Source organism: Canis lupus, chromosome 11 (genome assembly GCF_011100685.1).
Source record: "Canis lupus familiaris isolate Mischka breed German Shepherd chromosome 11, alternate assembly UU_Cfam_GSD_1.0, whole genome shotgun sequence".
Taxonomy (NCBI): Eukaryota; Metazoa; Chordata; class Mammalia; order Carnivora; family Canidae; genus Canis; species Canis lupus.
The window spans coordinates 6456947-6477956 of NC_049232.1; the positions used below are offsets into that span (position 1 = coordinate 6456947).

The following is a 21010-nucleotide window of genomic DNA, read 5'->3' on the forward strand; positions in this document are numbered from 1 at the left end:
CCAAGACTCATTCATTTCTCCTGGGCTTGCTGCCTGATGTTCATTACTTCCACTGCCCAATTCCCTGCTTTCTGTTGGAAGCCAGGCTCTGTGCTAGATGCTGATGCAGACAGAGCTGGAAAGAAAGGTCTCCTCATCCCCCAGGACCGTACTCTTTAGTAGATGGACCCCGCACAGCTCCTGCCCATTGTCCCAAAATAGAATATAAAAACAAGTACCAATCCGGTTTCAGAAAGAAATAAAAGTCCTATCGGGAAGAACAGTGTCTAGAGGGTGAGGGTGCTGCAGGGATGTGCAGCTGGGATGATCACCCTAGGCCTCTGGATGGACAAAGACTTGGCCGGGTCACTGCGGACTGGCAGGTAAAGGAGGCACAAGCGGTAACTAACAGATTTCCAGCAGGACCAGGTCTAGAGAACAGTGTGTTAAAATGAGCAACTCCATGCTGATTGGATTTTCAGACACTGAAACTGGACCATTTCACTCTTTGCTTAAGGAATTTCAAATATTTGTCTAAAGTAGTGGATGGATTTTTGCACTGCACCCAGAGTTCGGGTGAAAAGAATTACAGCTGAGAATAAAGATGTATCAGATTCCTTTTTCCTTCTAAGAATATGACCCAGGAATAAGAAAGCGGGGGTGGGGGGCAGGAAGCTCTGCTGCAGAACCTCAGAATATTGGTATTAGTTCATTCGAGGTGCTGATGATCTGAGTTTTTTCTTATTACTCTCCCTAGTTTTCTGTACATTGCTAATTTCATTAAAAATGAAATAGGGCAAAAATAACAGGCCTAAATTGGAGCCACTTTCCTTTCATCCTTAGAAAGATGCTTCCAGAGTGACTTTATAAAGAGCCAACCAGAGACATCCGTGTCTAGAGTTTTCCACGAAACTTTGTCAAAATGCTGAGCTGCTTTACAACTAAACTGGAGCAATCTCTAGCCTTTGACAGGATGACTCTCCCCAGTAATTTCTCCTCAAGCTGCTTGCTCTCAGAGTAGCTAATGATAAACAGAGTCTCCCAGCCACAACTCTCACCTTGCTGCTCTGGAGCACAGGGAGGTGTTCTTCCCCTGGTTGGGGTTGGAGCAGAAGTTGGGGTTGCAGTGAGAGTTGACTTCAAACGTGGCTCCGAGAGAAATGAAAACAAACCCGCAAGTCTCTCCTCCTCAGAGCCCTGAATAAACAGCCCAAAGTCACAACATCACCATTCACACATGATTGACACTGTGACCGAGCCGAACAAATTTTTAATGCCTTTTTTGGGTAAAATAGTCTCAAAATCAGGCAGTGAAAACATTTCCTTGAACTAAACCTTTTGAATCAAGTTCTGTGGTGTTTGCTGCATTGTATCCCTTGACTCTTTCAGTGAGCCCTGATGCTCTTCCAGTAATGTGAGAGCCAAAAATAGAGTTTATATTTGACTACAAGCTTCTAATTGCATATAGAGCAACATAATATCATTTCAGGATCGGCTCCATAACAAAGCATGATATTGCCGACTGGTTCTTATCATCAGTGAAATATCTACATACACAGTGGGTTTATCTGCGTGTCTCTGTCTAGAAGCATCCAGGACAGAAATGAGATGGAAGCATTATCTCTTGAATTTCCATAATTTTCTTATATTCTTTAGGAAATTCACTTCATTTATTAAAAGGAAAAGCTAGTCCTTTTTAGTCCTGGTGAACCGGATGAAAACGGCAAACCCATACATTTAAGTGATTTAAATTTATTATTGTGTTTGGCAGATACTGCTGAATTTTCCTGAAATTGAATGAATGATATCTTCATTGGCTTTGTTCATGTTCTTCATTAGGCTGGCTTGATTTATTTAGAGCAGGTATCAGTTTGAATTGGGGTAGAGAGAGCACCATGGACTAGTTGCTTCTTTTAGAATCAAGTCAAATCTGGTGATAATGATCCCTGTAATGTTCGTTTATTTATAATGTGAAATCCTACTCTGAAAATTAATAACGATCTCCAAGCATCCTGAAAAAATATGCTTTCTTAAGGCCAGAAAGAGCAAGTTCCAGGAAATTATGGGTTTGTTTAAATGTCTCTGCCACTTAATGACGATTCCTTACATAGGTAACTTCAAATTCACTGCACAGAAACTTCGAGATTTAAAGTCCTGTTCATTGAAATGAAGCTGGTAGGCATCTGAACGAACAATTTTCATAGCCATAGTTGTTTTTGGAAAAAGCCTCATTTTTTCATAAGTTTCAAGAAAAACAAGATTTGATTTCCCTTTTCTCTAGATCTGGATGAAACTAGTTGGTTTTTGAAACAGAGGTACACAGTCCCTGGTTTGCGATTACAGAACAAAACCAAGGGAACAAATCCTGACAGCTAAATTTTTTCCTATTTATGTGGTGACAAAATTTGACCTGAACTGGCATGAGACCATCTATAGTCTTTATTTATTGCTCTTGGGATGAGTATTTATACATGTCACTGCAAAAAATATTTTTAAATTGAAATGTAGTTACCATACAGCATTATATTAGTTTCAGGTGTACGACCTTATCCTGCAGCTCTAGACATTACTCAGTGCTCACCACAGTGAGGGTAGTCACCATCTGTCACCAAACGAGGTTACTGCAATCGTATTGACTACATTCCCTATGCTCCTCGCTTCAGCTCTGTGACTTATTTATCTTGTAACTAGAGGCGCGTGTACCTCTTAATCCCCTCTATCTCCCCCATCCTCTGTCCCCCTCCCCCCTGGCAACTACTAGGTCTCTGTATTTAAGAGTGTTTTTTTAATTTGTTTTGTTTCTTAAATTCCACATATGAATGAAAGCATATGGGATTTGTTTTTCTCTGTCTGACTTACTTCTCTTAGCATAACACCCTCTAGGTCCATCCATGTTGTTGCAAATGACAAGATTCCATTCTTTTTTATGGCTGAGTAATATTCTGTACACACACACACACACACACACACATATAGGCACCATCTCTTCTTTATCCATTCATCATATACTTGGGCTGCTTCCATATCTTGGCTGTTGTAAATAATGATCCACTCCAAAAAATATTAATGGTTTGGTTACTGGACGTTGTTCCCACTGGGGTATATGTCCCATGTCACTTCTCTAAAATCTGAAAAATTAAAAATTCTGAAGTCCATCTATTGCAAAAGTTTCGAGAAAGAGACTGTGGAACTCTATTCCTTGGTCCCTGAAGAGACTAAAAACAGGATAAAAGACAAGAACAAAGGAGATGCTTTAGAGCATAATTCACAACCCTGGCTTTGCTAAACCCAGAAGTTCTCTAATTATCCCAGGTACACTGGTGTGAGTCTCAACACGAAAAAAGTGTAATCTGATTTCTTTTTCAGTGTATCATATTATACTTGAAAGAGTAATTCAGAGATTAGGAGTTGCTGACTGAGTCATCTTGTCTTAATTTCCTCTGTCCTCCACTCAGTGACAGGCTTTGGTCCATACAAGGGACTGACAAGAACAGGCTTCCACAGAATGACTGCAGCTCACAAAGCGGAGGTGATCTTGGTAGCAACGGTCTCAAAGACTGGTGAGTGAGCAGTGACAGCCACCATCAGCAGAAGGGACGGCCTTATCTAAGCAGCAGCCCCCCACCACCCGGGTGAGCGACAATCTTCCTCCCATCCTATAGCCAACTACTCCTTCCTCTCTCTCCCTGTGTTAAATGGGTAGACTTCACAGCCATTTTTATGCAGTTAGTGGTGGTTTCTCCAAAGGAGTGTTCAGAGTGTCTTCAATTTTTTTCTCCCAGAATGACCCTGGTCATGGTTTTTGCCAGTCCCCCATAATCAGAGGGAATTGTTGGCTGGCAGTATTTGCTTTCTGTACTTGCCTTTAATTTTTAAATGCCTGCAACTTTCTTTTCATAGATAATACCAGTCCATTGAAGGATCAATTAATAAAATGAAGAATTTAATTTCAAGAATATGTTGGGAGGACAGCATTTTTCTTGTGCAACAGGTGGTGGGGTGGTAAAGGAGGAAGACCTAGTCTCTTCCCTTCTCTGAGAGCCTCCCCACAAATCGTCCCCTCCACAAACCGCCTGCCTCCTTTCCTCCTCCAAAATGGACACAGGGCATCTGGCACAATGGCAATCACTTCTAGCTGTGAGAGGACACGCAGGCAAATGGTTAACAGTAGATAACCTGGACACAAGGTTAATCGCGGCAATCCACATTATCTGGAGGGAAAACAGTACCTGGCTGTCACCAATTAACCCCCAAAGCTAAGAATGAATAAATAAATAAATCACAATTCCCATAATTAATAGCATGGCAGACAATCAGTGTAATCACTATCTGTGTGAGAGAGACCAGAATCGAGAGAAAAGTGACATTATCCAGGACTCCTGGATGCGACAAGCAGAAGCCAAAGGCCGAAGTCTTGAGGGCCCGCGAGGAGAGGCGATGTATCAGAGAGGAAGGGAGCATGAGACCAGCGCCCAGTCTGGCAGAGGTGCCCAGGCTGGTCACCCCAGGATCCCTACACACAAGTGCAGGGGAAGAAAGGGAGGCCTGGGAGTGCAGGAATGCCTCTGAAAGCTCTCCCCCTCTTACTGGACAGCGCAGAGGTCCAGCGGGGTCCCGCAGGCTTGCTCACTGGTAAGGATCCTAAGGTCTGAGCAGTAAGATGGGAAAAACACAGCTATGGACCACACGGAGAGGGAATGATGCATGAACTTGTTTTGAAAAGGAGATTCCCCAGGTTCACTTTGAATAAGTAAAAGACTAAGTAAGGAAGCACAATTTTCTACTCAAATAGCGATATTCTTCTTGTTCAGTTAACACAGTCTTTGGCTCTCGGAAGAGCAAAAAAAAAGAAAAGTCACTCTGAAGTGTTATGCAAGAGGAGGCAGATGTGTTCCTCGCATATCTATTTAATCAGCCCTTTCCAGCAGCACTAAGACATGAAAGAAAGGCTCAGTCTCCTCCAGAATCTTCAATGAGGAGGGAGCAAGGTGCCATATGGCGCCTGGGCACGATTACCTAGGCCGGGGCACTGTGTCACCATCTGAAAATGTAAGATGTGCGCATGCTCCTCCTCCCTCACCAAAGGTAGATTTGGAGATTGAGAATCACGATTAGTGATATTGCCATTTTCTGCACGTGATTTCATTCCAAAGGAGCATTGCTTTTGTATATCATGGGTTACTCCTTCAAAGTTGTGGGAGTTATCGGTGGGAACACGAGACAGGAGGAAATGTCATACCAGGGTGTTGGCATGGGGGGAGGACTTTATCTTCAGTATTTGGTTGAATAAGCAATTGCCTTTGTCAGTGGTTCCCTTACACCCATCCATCCACCCATCCATCCACCCATCCATCCATCCATCCATCCACTCAACCAATGGTGGAGTCTCAAATGTGCAGGCAAAGCACTGAGCTGGGACACGGCGGGGGACCAAGGTCAGGGGCTCCTTAGTGGGTTCCGCCCTTACAGAGCCCCCACACTGCTGTGGAAGGTCGTATAGGAATCGCTGTAACAAAGCACAGAGCTGTGAAAACACAAAATACTACAAGCTGAGATACTGATTTTACAACCAAAACACACCACATCTGTGCACCTTCTACATGCTAACCTACAACTCAGGTCGCTCCCTCCCCTGCATAAACTCTAGCAGCTCCTTACTGCATTTATGACAGAACTGAAATCACCAATCCTGGGTGCAAGAAGCACCACCTACCTCCCTGACCCCATCTCGCTCCATTCTGTCATTTCATACTCAGCTCCACCCGCCCTGCCTGGCTTTCCAGTCCTGCCTTCTGGACCTGTAGCTGCCCCCTCCTCCACCACTTGGAATTATCTCCCATTTTTCATTTGCTGGTTCACGTTTGTCATTCAGAACTCCAAGAAAATGTCACTTCCTGGGGCACCTGGGTGACTCAGTTGGTTAAGCCCTGGACTCTTGGTTTTAACTCTGGTTATGACCTTAGGGTTGTGAGATCAAGTCTGGTGTCAGGCTCACTGTTGAGCAGGAGTCTGCTTGAGATTCTCTCTCTCTCTCTCTCTCTCTCTCCCTCTACCCCTCCTCCCACTTGCATGCTCACTTTCGCTCTCTAAAATAAATAAGCCTTTTTTCTTAAGTCATTTCTTTGAACAGACCTTCCCTGATCTTGAAAGCAACCCAATGCCTTTTTTTAAATCACATTACTCTAAATTTTTGTAGTGAATGTTTCCCTACTTGATATTTCCACATTTATATTCTTACTTGCTGTCTTTCTTCCACTGCATCAAAATGTAAGCTTGGTATGGACAAGCCCGTCTTGTTAATCATGTATCTCCATGTTCTGGAACAAAGCTTACTACACAGTGAACTTCTAACCAATATTCATTGAATAATGTGTAAATGTTAGCCCTAGAAACAACATCAGAACAATTTCTGAGAGACGGGTGTTAAAAAAGAAGTGGAGATGTAAGGAGCAAGGATGGTTTTTTTCAGACATCTGAAGAGGAACCTGGAAGACAGGAGGGAAGAGCTAAGATCAGTGGGTAGAAATCATTAAAAGGTATTTTCTGCTCAATGTAAGGAGGAACATTCTAGTAGTCCCAGGAACACAAACATGGACTGGCTTGCCCAAGGGGCAGGAGGCCAGTTGAGTGCTGGAGTGGAAGGAATATTGTCCAGGGCAGTCAGACATCGGATGTGGGGCTAGACTAGACAACATGTAAGGTCCCAATGGAGAGCCTGACTGCTTATGTTTCTTGGATCCTCTGACAAGTTCTTCCTCCCACGTACTGAGGAAGCACTGCTTAGAGCAGGAAACCACAGATGGTCCAGGAAAATCCTGCTGTTGACTCAAGCTTTTGCTGGAGGCTGCCCATATAGCTCTGTTGATGAAATAACCTGCCTGGAATCAAAGGACCAAAGAGAAAGTCCTCAGGCTTTGGCCAGGGCTTTTTCATCCAGGATCCCAGTCTGACCAGCAGCTTGTATAGGTGGTAGGTTGGTAGCCAAAAAGCGCACATAGGAGAGATGGTCATAACCTAATGAACATCACAGACACTAACCAGAGGTCTTTTGAGGTGGGAACATCTAGCATCCATACTGCCCCACCTCTTCTCAACCCTGCAAGGCTTCGAGGAAGACTTGAAGTGTGGGATCCAAAGTTAAGCTCTGGTGTGTGGCCTTCCTGGGGGTGAATGTCATCCACTGGCTTGTTACTATGACCCTATTGCCAATGACATATAGACCCCAAGAGAGGATTTAATTCCATTCTCATCTCAATTCCCTTCCCAGTGACTCATAACTTTCTCCTGACACCAGAACAGCTGGGCCAGCCAGCTGGAGAACACATACAGATGCTGCTGGCTGGAGCTGGAGGGGGCTGTGGGGCACTCATTTGTGTGGTCAGCCCACAGTGCCTCAGTGGGCTAGAGAGTAGGGGTGTTTCCCCTTTGCAGGTAAGACTTGGGTGGGGATGTTGACTTTGTCGTGGCCCACCTCTCATCCTCAGCACATATGTGTGTCTACACTGAGCACTGTAGCTCCTCTTCTTCTACAGCTTATAGAAGGCTTATTTCTTTGGGGAATATTAGATCCTTGAGCCAGTCCATCTGGAGAAGGTATGAGAGAGAGTACTTTGGCCAGAATGTACCACCCACCCAGATATCTGGGCTTAAAACAGTTCTCAACGTAGGGAATGTGTGAAAGGCTCAGAAGTGAAATGAGGGGGTGGAGGGGAGGGTGGGGGGCAAGAAAGAGATGATCTGTTTCTGAAAAAAGGATTTAAAGCAAAGACATAAAATCAGATGAGTTGATTATGCACCAGAAAACCTGAAAGGTGTACATGTAAAATCCTCCATTCCAATGTCTTGCTTAGGCAGCATCTGGTACATTGGGGGTACTTGCTAAATATTTGTTGATTTTAATTCAAGCGGCTTTGAACCACCACTTTGAGTTCCACGGTGGTTGTGAAAGGGGCATCTTTTAAAACGAAAATGTAAATAGAAGCCAAGACTGATTTTCTGAAGTGTTGTGAAGATTCCAGTTCCATTATACAGGCATCTGGTAACACAGGTTCATCTCTGAAGGAGGAGGACTGGAGGTCAGAGGTGGGAAAGAAACTCCCTTTTTGTGTTGTACTCTTCTAGGTTTTGTTTTGTTTTTTAATTTTTTTTTAATCTCATGCATGTGTTTCATTTTTTGGAAAAAAACCAAAACTAGTTATTTTTTCAAATCTGTGTCTCCCGAGGCAGACCTGGAACTCAAGCTGCCCAATAGCTGCTAGTTCCCACAGTCTTCCCCAGGACCCCATCCCTTCACAGTCTGTCCAGTCAATAGTAACATTCTGGAAGACAGGATGAGGGTGAGGGGCGTTGATGGGCATTGTGGCATCAAGTGGCAACTCTGTGAGTGTATCTGTGACACGGACGGGTATATATGGTGGTGGGTAGTTTACACAGCACCACAAACCCTTCTGCATGCCATGTGAATGGCTGCCTTATTTATAAGCTTTCAAATAAAAATGTAAATCAACTCAGAAGGGTAGGGCACAGCGAAGTCAAACCGAAAGAGTCAGATGAGCTCAAAGCAAATACCCTTCATATTTTTTATTTTCCATAAACAAGATTCCAGGGCTGTGTATGGGAACTTGATTTTCCCTCTCCTTGCGTGTTCATTTCTGGGCAGCCTCCTGCCCCCATGTCCTCTGGTGACCCTGCCCCTTTCTTGGTGTTCACCTTCCAGGTCAAAGGAAGGCCAAAGGCTGCTTCTTGAGCATCCCTAAAGGATGCCATGCCAGACTTTTGAGAAGCAGAATGCGTGTCTTCTTTTGGGAATGGTCACCTTAAGACTCTCCCAGAACAACTATTCCCAGAGAGGAGAGGACATTGCCTGGACTGGAGAGAAGATAGGACTTCAGCAGAGCGAAGAGGGCAGGGTAGAGAGGGACCCACTGTACTGGCGTATGGCCTGTTAAAAAGTATCCTTCGTCCTACCCTGGCGTCTCTTTCTGGAAGGCCAGCTACAGGGCACTGCCCCCTCTTACCTTTCCACTTCTCTGCTGAACAAACACTGATCTGGGTGCCAAGCCAGGAGCAAAGGCTCATTTCTTCTTCCTCGGTTCCCCTTCTCTCCCCAGAGTCCTTTGCAACCACTGTGATGCTGCTTCTCTCACTGGGGAGGGAGACAGTGGCTTCAGAATCCAGTTTCAACTCCACCTTGAACCTTGGAGGCAGCTGCTGCCCCCCGGATCGCGTGTGTTCCCTTCTCCTCACTCCACGAGTGGATGCTGCTCTGTCCACAGCTAAATGCAAACACATACTGCGCCGCGAGCATAAACCCGTGTTTGCCAGACCTGTCAGGACTACGGAATCGCCTGGAGAGCTTCACAAATTAAGGATGCCTGTGTCCCACACCCAGTGATTGTGACTTAATTGGTCTGGGGGGTGCGACCCCAGGGCTTTGGAAATTTTCGTAGATCCCCAGGAGATTCTCCTAACCAGAAAAGTTTGGGAACCGCTGGTTGAAACAAATGGAATCCAAATTATAATCCTAATCCTTCCATTTCAGTGCCTTTAGCTCTACCCAGGGATAATTGATCATGATTCAAAAAACTTGTACTTGGGCCAGCTGCATGAGGTGGCTTTTAAAATATCGAAGTCTATTTTGTGCCCACCTACCTCCATGCCAAACCACTAAGAAAATATAATTTAATCCATTAAAAATGACAAGGAGCCGGGCAGAGACTCCTTTTCTAGCATGAGGCTTGCAACATCTTTTTAATGTAAACACAGACAATAGGTATGTTCTCTTTTATGACAGAGCTGAAATAAAGCAGACCTAATTAACCCTCCCAGATGCTATGGAGTAGAGGCCATGCGAATCCTGGGTTAGGAAGCCTATCTCCCAGCCTTATCAAAATGGCTTTTCTCCTCAACTGTGCCCCAGTAACCTGGGAAATATAAATTTTGATTACTGATGCCTCCATTGTTAGTAACTGACGATACATCATCAGTAGCTGGTCACCAGTGTCAGCCCAGACTTAATTATCTTAGCTGAGGAAGAGAGTAACCCCACGAAAGAAATGCTTTCCAATTAAAGCAGCATAGAATATGTGATTTGTCTCTCTGGCGATATTCAATTCATACTCCTTTTCATGTTTTTTGTATGGTCTTCTTTTCCTCATTATAAGCTCAGAGTTGGGAATCATGGGCTCCCTAGCAAGAAACAAATACCAAGAGGGCAGCTGTCAGGCCCTGAAAAAAAATCACGAACAGTCGCCACCAAAAACACAACAGTAATTATAGTTTCACTAGCAAATGCTATAGTTAAGGTTACAAACCTCTTTCAATGCAACCATTTATTTTTACAGGTTCCTAACCTCTAGAATGTATGATTATGTGTGTATACTCACTCTCTCTCTCTCTCTCCCTCTCTCTTTTCAGAAGATATTCTTTAAGGGCCAAATGTTCTATGCTTTGTCTTAGCTCTTACTTCAGGGACAAGGAAAACATTTTTTTTTTACTAGCACAAGAAACAATATTTTGGGCACAGACCTCTTAACTCTTCATCTTCCCTGTCTTGGTTGTTTTTCCCACCTCACCTGTCCCAGGTGTTCCTTTATCCCGGGGACAAGTACAAAAGTTGGTCTTCTCTGAGACTAACTTGACCCTGACTACTTTGTAAACATGGGCTTTGTTTTGGAGCTTGGACCGTTTCAGAAAACAATCACTGCGCACCTACTGTGTGCCAGGTATGATCTAGGGACTGAGGATTTCTCAGTGAACAAAAGAAGTCTTTGCTCGATTGGGCTTGTGTTCCTTCTAGTGGGTTTCCATCCCATTTCTTCTGTTAGTAGATAAGTGGCCATGGGTTAGTTTATTTATAATCTCAGTAAGCCCTGGGCTTGTCCGCTACAAGTGGGATAATGACGCTTTCTCTTCATATGGTTGTTATTAGGACTTAGAAGTACCCGCCTGTAAAGAGGTGTTTAATAAATGTGTGCTTCCATTTTCTTCTCAATCCCCTTTGAGCCTGAGGTTGGCATTTGGAAACCCGGAGGTATCCTCACATTTCCACATTTTGGATTTTGTACACTTAATGCATCACTGGTTTCCTAAAAATACTGCCTCACTATAGTTTGTTGTCCTCTTCCCCCAAATTCCAACCACAGCCTCTGAGTCTCGCGTGGCCACTGTACACACGGGTTTCCCTGGCACACAGCTGCCCTTCTCAGAAGACAGCAGCTGCAGCTGGGTGCTTAACCTAAACTTTACTGAAGTTTAAAATTACTCCTTTCAGGAGGGAGGGCTGCGCTTTTTATGATGCAGTTTTCAGAGCCACATCCATGTGAAAAGGAGGAACCATTGTCTGTGGTCACTGGTGTTCCTCATTATTGACCTGGCTTATTCATATCCCTCTTTCCAGCCACTGTACAGGCACCTCACAGGGAGAGGCCCTTTTACGAAAGACACCAGAATTGAGTATTGATTGTCTGTGTTTATGAACAAGACACTGTGTCAGGCACTGTGGCCAGTATGAAAGGTAAGGGATGGCTAATGCAGAAGACCTTGGGAAGCAGGCAGTAGGGGTGCCCTCTGGAATCCTCCCACCTGACCTAGCAGTCCTAGGCGAGGCCTTGTCCCAGTGCCATGGCTTTTCTGCCTATGCCTGGGATTAAGAATGTACACCAGGGTCTCAGTGAACCGCCCACACCAGTGAGGTTGAGCATTTCTCACAAGTCAGTGGAATTGAAGGAGTTTGCAAGGATGGCTCCAACTGGATTTTCTCATGCTTTCTCTTCTCTCTTTTCATTCCTTTGTATCTTATATCACTCGTCCCTTGACTAGGGAAGAGTGCTTTCCCCATTGATCCCCAACCTCCTGCCCCACCCACTTCTCCATCCCATTCTTTTTCCTACCTTGAAAATTCCTACCCCTTCCCTTAAGACACTCACTGTTCAACAAATATCACTTCCTCTGTGAAGTCTTCCCTGATACCCACCCCCCAGTTAATCACTAATCACTCTCTCCTTTCTTCCACATGAAAAAGCTCTATCAGAGTGATCCAATTACCATTATTTGTTTAGTAATCTGCCCACCACGAGACAGTGAACCTGGCAAGGCCTAACAAATGTTTGATGGACAAACAAATGGATCAGTAAACAAGTAATCAAATACACAGTCTCTGTTCTCAGAGGATTTACAATTTATGGGGCATGCGGACATATCAATAACAAATTGCAAAATAAAGTACAAGTACCTATGCACTATGAGAAGAATGCTACACATTGTAAGTTTTAATTTTTCTAAGATTTACTCACCTAGCTCACTTTGTCATTACATTGGAGCCTTGGAGCAGTTACCATAAATTGCACCAGAGTTTTCTTTTAAAAAGGCCTTAGTACTAGCTAGTCTCAGAAACCCTATTTATGTCTATATGCCCTGGTAACACACATCAGACTGACGTAGCGTTTGCCTTTTACTTGCATATACAGGCTCTTGAAATATAAATTTAAGAGGATGGTATTGGTGCAGTAACAGGAACACCTCCACATTCTTTGAAATCCCTGACCTAGTTACATTACTGAAAGCATAGCTTAAGTGCATATAATGCCCATCACGCAGAAGAAATTGTTATCTTGAGAAAAGTAAATTTTGCATTCCCCAAGTTCTATATTATTAAATCTGTGACCTTAATATTGCATTAGAGTAGATACTTTATTCAATTGTGTGGACAATGAAATAAAACCTCAGAAAGATACAGCTGGCCCAGAATCCCCTGGGTGTAAAGAGATGATATTTATTTTATCTACTCCTGACAATGAAGTTTAAATTGTTACTTAAGGCTCCTACCAGCAAAATGTCCATCCAGACAGAGGTTAATTCTTCACAGTCATACTTGACATTAAACATTTTGTCATCAGAGCTAAGCAATTGAACATTGCTGCCCTAAAAATGGGTGGAGTTGGATCTTCCAAAATGCTAGATAAAGAAAATTAAACATGGCCAAAAAAGACAATTATTGCCAAACTAAACAAATGGACTTGGGGCTTGCAAAATAAAACTATTTCTAATGATTCAGTGCAAGGAATATGTGGACTTCTTTTCTATGCAGAGGGAAGTATATTTCACATAAGTATTTTGAGAAAGTCATCTTTTGTACCCAATAGGCCATGAAAAGATACAAGTATACATGAGGTTGGAGAAGGAATTCTCCATCTTCCTCTGAATAACTGATGTTTTAGCTCTGTGCTGGGACAAAGGGATAAGATCCCATGTTCTCATGTCTCTCTGTCAACCCAGTTGGTTCTCAGAAGTCTGATGGTTCATATTAAGCAGTCAAGAGTTAACAGCATAGCCCGAAAGCCAGTAACAACTTTCAGTTAAAAGTCAACCCTGAGACCACAAAACCTTAGATAAGATTAAATTTTAACATCCAAACCGCTCTCAACTGATTAACTCTCAAGTCTAACTAAACACCATAAAGCCATCCTGAAAAAGGAACAAAGACACAACTTTGAGGTCCCTCCCTCTTTCCCCCAAAAAAGAGTGTGTGTGGGGGGGGGGGCGGAGTTAGGGAGAGAACATACAGAATTTACTTTAATTACCAACTTGTGTAGGATGTAAAGTCGCAGGTTACAGCTTCCTGGAGGTCAGATCATTTTAGTGAAGGTGGCCCTACAGCAGTTTGCACTCGCCAGGCTCAGCAGAGGTTAAACACCTAATCAACAAAACGTGGAGCCCTCTCTACCGCTTCCTTTTCCTTTTTGCATTTCCTCTCTTAACAATTGGATACTATTCTTGAGTGATTAGCGTAGCGCATGGTCTCTTTTCTCATTTTCCAACTTCATCCTTTGGAACCAAAAGTAAATAACAAGCCTGCATGAGCTTCCTGCCCTGTTTCTCCCTTACAAACACAATGCAAACACAATGCGGACTTCTGGAAGTGCGCATTTAAAGGACGGTCCACAAAAAAAAAAAAATAAAAAAAAAAAAAATAAAGGACGGTCCACCCCCAGCGCGCGCGCGCGCGCGCGCGCACACACACACACACACACACACACACACACACACATCCCCCCCTCCTGCCGCGTCCTGAGGAGCAGCGCCCCTCGCCCCACTCCATCCCCCTGGGCCTCCGAGGTAGAGGAGGTAGAGTGCTCACGCCGCAGGAGCAGTTGATTAGCCAGGCAGCCAGCTCAGGTAAATTAACTTCGTGACACAGATGACTCTGTATATGTATTAAGTAGACCTTTGAAACTGACGAGGTTCAAATTTCCACTCAGCTAATGAGCCTGCGCTAGGACCTTGGCAGCAGTGTCATCCTTCTGCCGCCACTAAAAGCCTTCCTGCAGCCCTGCACCCTATCTTTCGGTCGGAAAAGTAGGCTGAACCCTAACAAGCTGCCAAGCTTCCAGAATGCAAACAGCAGTAGTTGCCTATCTGTAAGTTGTGATTGATGGCACCCAAAAATGCACGCTCCTTCATGGACAGTCCAGCCCGCAACAAATTAGGGATTTAAACCTTTGCGCTGGGCAGATAGCCAGTGGATTGTGGGGGGCTGCTGTGGCTCTATAATTATATCCAGCCCAATAATCATCTATTCTGCTGCTGTGACCGGCTGGTACCCGGGGACTTTAATTTCACTGTCCCCCTCCACCAGATAATGCCTGACCCCGTGTCACTCTGTGCAACACACTGAAGGAGACAAATGAGTTTTTCTCTGACTCTGTTAAATTAACTAATGGATTCTGGTTGTGAAACTGGCATAATAATAAGCCAAGGCTCTGCGGGTACTGGGTGGACATGTAAACGGGCCTCTTAAGGGTGTTATTAACTTCAGGCGTTAAAAGAGAAACAAAAACAAAGAATCTGGCCAGTGTCAATAAAGAAATCTGTTTAGTATGAAGAGTGATAAACAGAATACTTTATATTTCAACCAAGTACTTTAATATCTTTTAATATCTTGAGACACAGCTCGAAGAGAACTATTCCAAACTAGATCTAGAACTAAGTATTAAGTGACCAACTTTAATCAGCATCTCCCCCTTTTGAGTGCTATGTTTTGTTCTTCTAATCAGCAGGTGGCTTTTATTCGATATGGCTGTACAGCCATCCATTTGAAATAAATATAAATCCTTAAGTATCTTAGAATGAAAATAACCACTATTTACATTACCTTCATTCTACTGTAAAAGGCACTATTACTTATAATAATCGGTAAAGGGCATCATAGTCTGTATAGTAGGGCAATTGTACCAATTCTAGGGTCGTAGCTAGACAGACACTCCCTGTTACACACGGCCTTAATTTTTAATACGTTATTTTTCTTTCAGTTCACTAAAATATTGTGGGTTTCATTTTCACGCAGCTGAAAAGATAAATGTCCTTTCCCATGTTCCCATCAGAACTCTGCATGTTCTGGGAGGTTAAAAAATTATAACTCAGCTGTTCCATACTGTATTAAGACTGAAATTTGGCATCCCAGATGTGAATTTGTTTCTAAACGGAAACAGAATCTGGTAAGTTTTTTTAAGAGGAAAAAATATTTTAAAAGCTTACTTTATTATTTAAAAAGACTCCTACTTGTCTGCTTTGTTTTAAGCAAAACTGTGTACAATTTGTATACAATCGTATTTTGGGCTTCTAAAGAGTGAAAACCCATATTAATCTAAAATTTTTACCTTTAAAAACAGGCTCTGGAACATATATATGAAGAAGTTGTAGAACCTTCCTTAATCGAGTGACCAAAAAATGCCTGCTTGCCATCATTTTAGGTGGTGTATTTTCAGAAGGGGTCCCTCTGCTCAAGAGGGATTGATTTATTTTTGCAAATCAGTCACATTTTGTTGTGTTTACCATGTGTCAGGCTCAGATCTAAGTCTTTCTTTTTAATGTTTTATTTATTTATTCATGAGAGACACACAGAGAGAGGCAGAGACACAGAGAGAGAGGCAGAAACACAGGCAGAGGGGGGTAGGCTCCCCACGGGGAGCCCTATGCTGACAGGATCCCAGGACCTCAGGACCCCGGGATCACGACCTGAGCCAAAGGCAGACGCTCAACCACTGAGCCACCCAGGTGCCCCCAGATCTAAGTCTTTATGTGTAATGACTCACTTAATCCTCACAGCCCCTTGAGACACATGCCATTATTATTCCCATCGTACAGGTGAGGAGACTTCCCGGGGTCACGTATCAGTAAGTAGGGTTATATGGACTTGAACCCTGGGCAAGCTGGCTCCAAAGTCCACATCTCTAACTACTAGGTACCCTGCCCACTAATTATAGTATTTCCCAAATCCTGAGTTTACTACACGTTTCGTAAGTATCTATTAGTCTGTGCATGGGGCATTGTACTAGACATTGGGTGGTGAGGAGGGTGGGGGGAGGGTCTGGAGTGGGGAAAAAAGAGGGAACACAGCTTTAAGGATTTAAAAATCCACATTTCCGACCACAGCTCTGTAAGCCAGGTGGACCCAACATCCTGACCGTACACACACTAGATGTAACGAACCCTTCCTTTTCCCATTGGTCCTTCCAGTTTGAGGAATAGTGGGCCCCAGGAGTTAGTCTCTCTGAGGCATTTGGGTCCCTGTGGGGGGTATAACTGCATGCTCAGATCCAGTCTACCTGGACACATTTCCAGGGCCACCCTTGTGAAAGCACCGAACCCCAGTGGTCCAAGTCCTCCCTTCCCTTCCAAGGCCTGGTCCCTTTCCCTCAAACTCCGAAACAATGCCTTTGGCCGTGGTTGGCTTTGAAACTGCTGGCACTTGCTGCTCTGTCACACACAAGCCAATTGTTAAAGTGTCATTAGCACAGACCCAGACAGAGATGACAGGTATAAACAGTTTATAATTTACAAAGTGCAGGATCAGGTTTCCCCATGCCCTCTGCCAACAGCTCACCAACACACCTTCACTTGGCCCTGTGTGTGTCCTGTACACATTCTTACAGCCCTGTTCTAAAATGAATCCTCTGCACCCCTTACATGACGTTTTATTCTTTCGAGTCCTTTAAACTGTCCACTCCAACTATGCAAAGCTACTGATCAGTTTCCAGGTCAACATTTTAAAACGTGGCGCGCAACTAAATAAACACATGTGCCACTGAATACTCTGCATGGGCTGTTTTTCTACTCAGAGCTGCAGGCTTCCTTGTTTGTTCCCTCCCCGTCTCCCCATTTTTTTTTTTAAACCCTTGGTGCGCCTCAGCAGTGCCCATGAAGGGCTGGAAACGAGCAGCCTTTAAGGAGCCCGGCCGCTGCTGCTCTGTGCGCAGATGTGGGATTTCTGATGCGCTTTCGGCCTGCTTAGCGGCCTTCGCATTTTTCACTGCTGACATGTTTCAGTAAAACTTCTGACTAACTGCAATACTTGGGGGAGGGGCGTGCTGGGTGAGTGATTTCCTGGTTAAACTGAAAGTTATTTAGAAAGCCCTTGTTATTGAAAATCTTTCCAAAGTACATCAGGGCGCTCTTCTCTGGAGCGAGGCAGCACTGCTGGGGAAGGAGCGTGCAGAGCTGTTTGGAAGGCTGCAGAACAAATGTGGCGAAGCTGCAAACTGCTCCTCGGTCCTGGTTCTTGGCTCAGAAGCAGCCCCTCTGGACTGGCGAGGCAGTGAGGCCCTCCTGTTCTCTTCCCAACCCCTCTCCCATCTCAAGGCAGAGGCCTCACCTCCACCAGGTGGATAAGACTGAGGTCCTCCCTTACCTTTCTGCACCTCCAGACTTCCGGGGTCCACCGGCACCCAAGACTGCCCCTTCCTTCCCATGCCTTTGGCATCATCTCCCACCCTCCCCCAAAGAGGCGGCTCAGCTCTTGGCCCTTTCTCTCCCAGTCTGTCGATGTGCCCGTAACCACCAGAAGTGCTCTCACTAAGCCCAAAGACAGAACTCAGTGGCTTATCTCAGCAAGCTTGTGGGTCATTCCTGAACACAGCTGGAGCTCCCTTCCCTCTGTCCATCCCCACTGCCATCACCGCTGTGCTGAGTTGTGCTGAATTCGTGTGTAGAGAACCTAAATGAGACCTTGTGACTCGGCTGCTCCCCAGGGTGCTTGGAACAACATGCAGACTCCTGTAAGCTGAGCTCCTGAGAGCCCTGCCCCCTCCTCCTTCACATCCCACCCAGACGGTCTTTTGGGTCCTGAAATACCTGAAAGCTCCTTTTTATTTACTTGACAGAGAGAGAGAAGAGAGAGAGAGAGAGCATAAGCAAGGGAAGCAGCAAAGACAGAGGAGCATCAGACTTCCCCCTGAGCAGGGAGCCCGACATGGGGCTCGATCCTAGGACCCTGACATCATGACCCCAGCAGAAGGCAGGCGCTTAACCAAATGAACGGCCGTTCACACTCCTCCTAGAGCTCCTTCTTGCCTGGAGAACCCTCTGCCTAGAGAACTCTTCCCCCTGGGCTCCCCTGGCTGTCTCCTCGTCCTCCTGTGGATCTTAGTTCAGATGTTCCCTCCTTGGGGATCTGTTCTGTGACCAAACCATCTATGTGGGTTCCTGACATCCCCCCTTCACCACAACAGTCTTTTTCATGGCACCTTATTCTTGTCCTTTATGCTAGTGACCACAGACTGTAATGGAAAATGGACTTGAATGCTTGCTGTTTGAATGTGCCTCCACTAGACGTGAGTCCCATGAGTCCTTGAGTCATGTCCTTTTTATCCACCACAAGACACTCAGTGCTGAGCCCCATGTGGAGCACATAGTTATTGAATGAATGAATGAATGAATGAACAGTTGCATAAAATCTATACTTTTAGTACAGAAGCCTTTTCTAGAAGGAACACAGCCAAAGATATAACTGAATAAGGAATGACTAGAAGAAATTCACATTTTAAGCTTTCTAGCATTTGAAATGCCTTACTCATCCTTACATATACATAAACCAGGCCACTCATCCTGGGGGAGAAAAGCATTTAGCCGAATACACATACCTGTCCTTTTCTAAGGAAATGAGGTTCTAAAGAAAAGACATTGTGTTGAGAGACACTGTGTTGAAAATAATGACCAGGGTGGCGTGAAGGCAGACAGGAAGGAGAGCAGCCTGGTGCCCCAGTGAAAGGAGTTCAGTAGGAAGAAGAAGTAAACTGGTGGGGGGTGACCTTGCCCAACTGAGGAGGCTAAAGTTAGATCAAGTAACAAGGTCATCGGCCTGGCGGGGAAACAGGGAAGCCGGACAGCAAGGGGGATGCGGAACTGCAAGTCTGCACAAACGCAGGGTTGGCCTGGCAGTGGTTAGGGGAAACAGACAGGAGAGATTTGGGGGAGATGAGTAGAAATTGCAGTGATGAACAAAAGGCACAGTGGCAGAAGGAGGCTGTTGTGGGCACAGACGAGTAAGCAGCAGCGGGTTCTTGATCAGCAGGTGTTCTTTGGATTTTGTGCAGTTCAAAACTGATCAGGGTAGTATGGCAGCTATCCTGACTCTGTATCCTGACTTTACAAATGGGTGTCTCAGGTGCGAGTGAAAAATGTCAAGAAAGAAGGCTGCCTGCAACCTGATGGAGAAAATGGGCAGCTGCCCACCAGCTGAGCTGCAGCTGGCACCCTACAGCATTCCTATTTGTGTTGGTGTCCTGCCTATTCCAGGACAGTGGAAACGGGCTGATCTGGGGGACGGGGTGGGGGGCGGGGGGAATTAGGCACCTTCCATCACCCGTTCAGCTTTGGTTGAGGTCATGACATGACAACTACAGGACGGGAGGTGCTGCTCCAGGGGCTCCTCCTGTAAATGATTTTGTAACACAGGCTACACCCGCTTCCCTTGATTTTTCATCAATCCAGATTTTCCTCTATTGAGACTGATTAGAGCAGGGATCTTCTAGAACGTTCTAAACCAGAAAGAGACACTAGTCATTTTGCATAGCTCTTTAGTTTTTAAGGCATTAAAAAAAAAAAAAAATAGAAGAAATGAAATGCTACCCGTGAAATAGCTTCATCAACTCAATCCTGTTTACTCAAAAGGAAATGATTTTGGATAAAGATGCCCACCTGGCTTTTAGTTTACCCAGCTCGGTCTACCTGCGAGGAAGATAATAATTTCCCTTGCATCGGCAGGTTCTCTCGAATCATCTGTCAGAGAACACAGAAGGCACAGTGGCAAGGCCGCAGCCAACACCAGTAAATCTGCCTTCATCGCCCTCCGCCTCCCTGTTGCAATTAGATTAGTTCTTTGGTATTATTTTAAGAGTGATTGGAATTTAATTTTAGTTGGGAAGAGTCGAGTCCATTGTTTACTTACAAACAAACAAAAGAATCCTCTCCCCTGCACTAGGATTCCTGCTTGGCTGGTTTTAAATAGATGAGGCTGACCAGATATTTACCATCAGCTTGGTGAAGAAAGAGACATTGTCCCAGGGAAGCAGAGTCATGGGAACCGAGTGCACGCAGGGATGAACTGCTAACTGGGAGCCGGCCCGGACCAATCAGTCTCCCTGTACATTTCACGGAGGTGGGACCAAAACAGGAAAAGAAAAAGTCCCTAAGTGCCAGCGTGTTGGGAAGACCTCATGGCAATAAAATTGTGAAACAAATGGCTGGCAGGCAAACAACAACAACAAAAAATAACAGCCAAGCGGCAATATGCTTATCGGGGTTTGACCAAGAAAAAAGGCCCCCGATCTTTCAGTCAGTGATCACTGGCAGAAATCCCAGGTCCTGCAACTCCTGAATAGCGCCATGTGCGCGGCTTCCTTCAGGTAGGGCATTGTCAGCCGCGAGATGTTCTCAGCAGTCAAGGAACAGCTGCACAATGCAAGCAGCCTCTGAATGGCCCGAGAGCTTTTTATTCAGGCCTCGTGTGATCTCCAAAAAAAAAAAAAAAAAAAAAAACACCCAAAACCAAAAAACCAACCCACTGGTGTTCTTTTGTGCTTTACAAAAGCTGTACTTTTCTAGCTCCAAGTTTAAGACTCATGGGCTATTAGCAGAGGCAAGATGGACAATGTATTAGCATGTGTAGAAAAGAAAGGAGTAGGCGTGCCTTAAAATCGAGTCCATAGTAAGAGCAGCCCAATATTTGGAACACCTACCCAGCCAGAAGCAGTTC

The 21010-nt window shown here is 44.8% G+C and overlaps 1 protein-coding gene across 6 annotated transcripts in view; it reads right to left on the reverse strand.

Annotated features, from left to right (window-relative positions):
- Window positions 1-21010, reverse strand: part of SEMA6A (semaphorin 6A) — a 126803-nt gene that overhangs the window by 69490 nt on the left and 36303 nt on the right. Inside the window, exon 1 of one of the 6 annotated variants that reach the window (XM_038551860.1) lies at window positions 14117-14135. The exons of 3 other annotated variants lie outside the window; for them this stretch is intronic. The gene's annotated coding sequence lies outside the window, so the exon portion shown is untranslated. Of the gene's footprint in view, window positions 1-1037; window positions 1057-8996; window positions 9125-14116; window positions 14136-21010 lie in introns of those variants that run through there. 2 more of the 6 variants (XM_038551859.1, XM_038551861.1) reach the window with 2 other exon arrangements.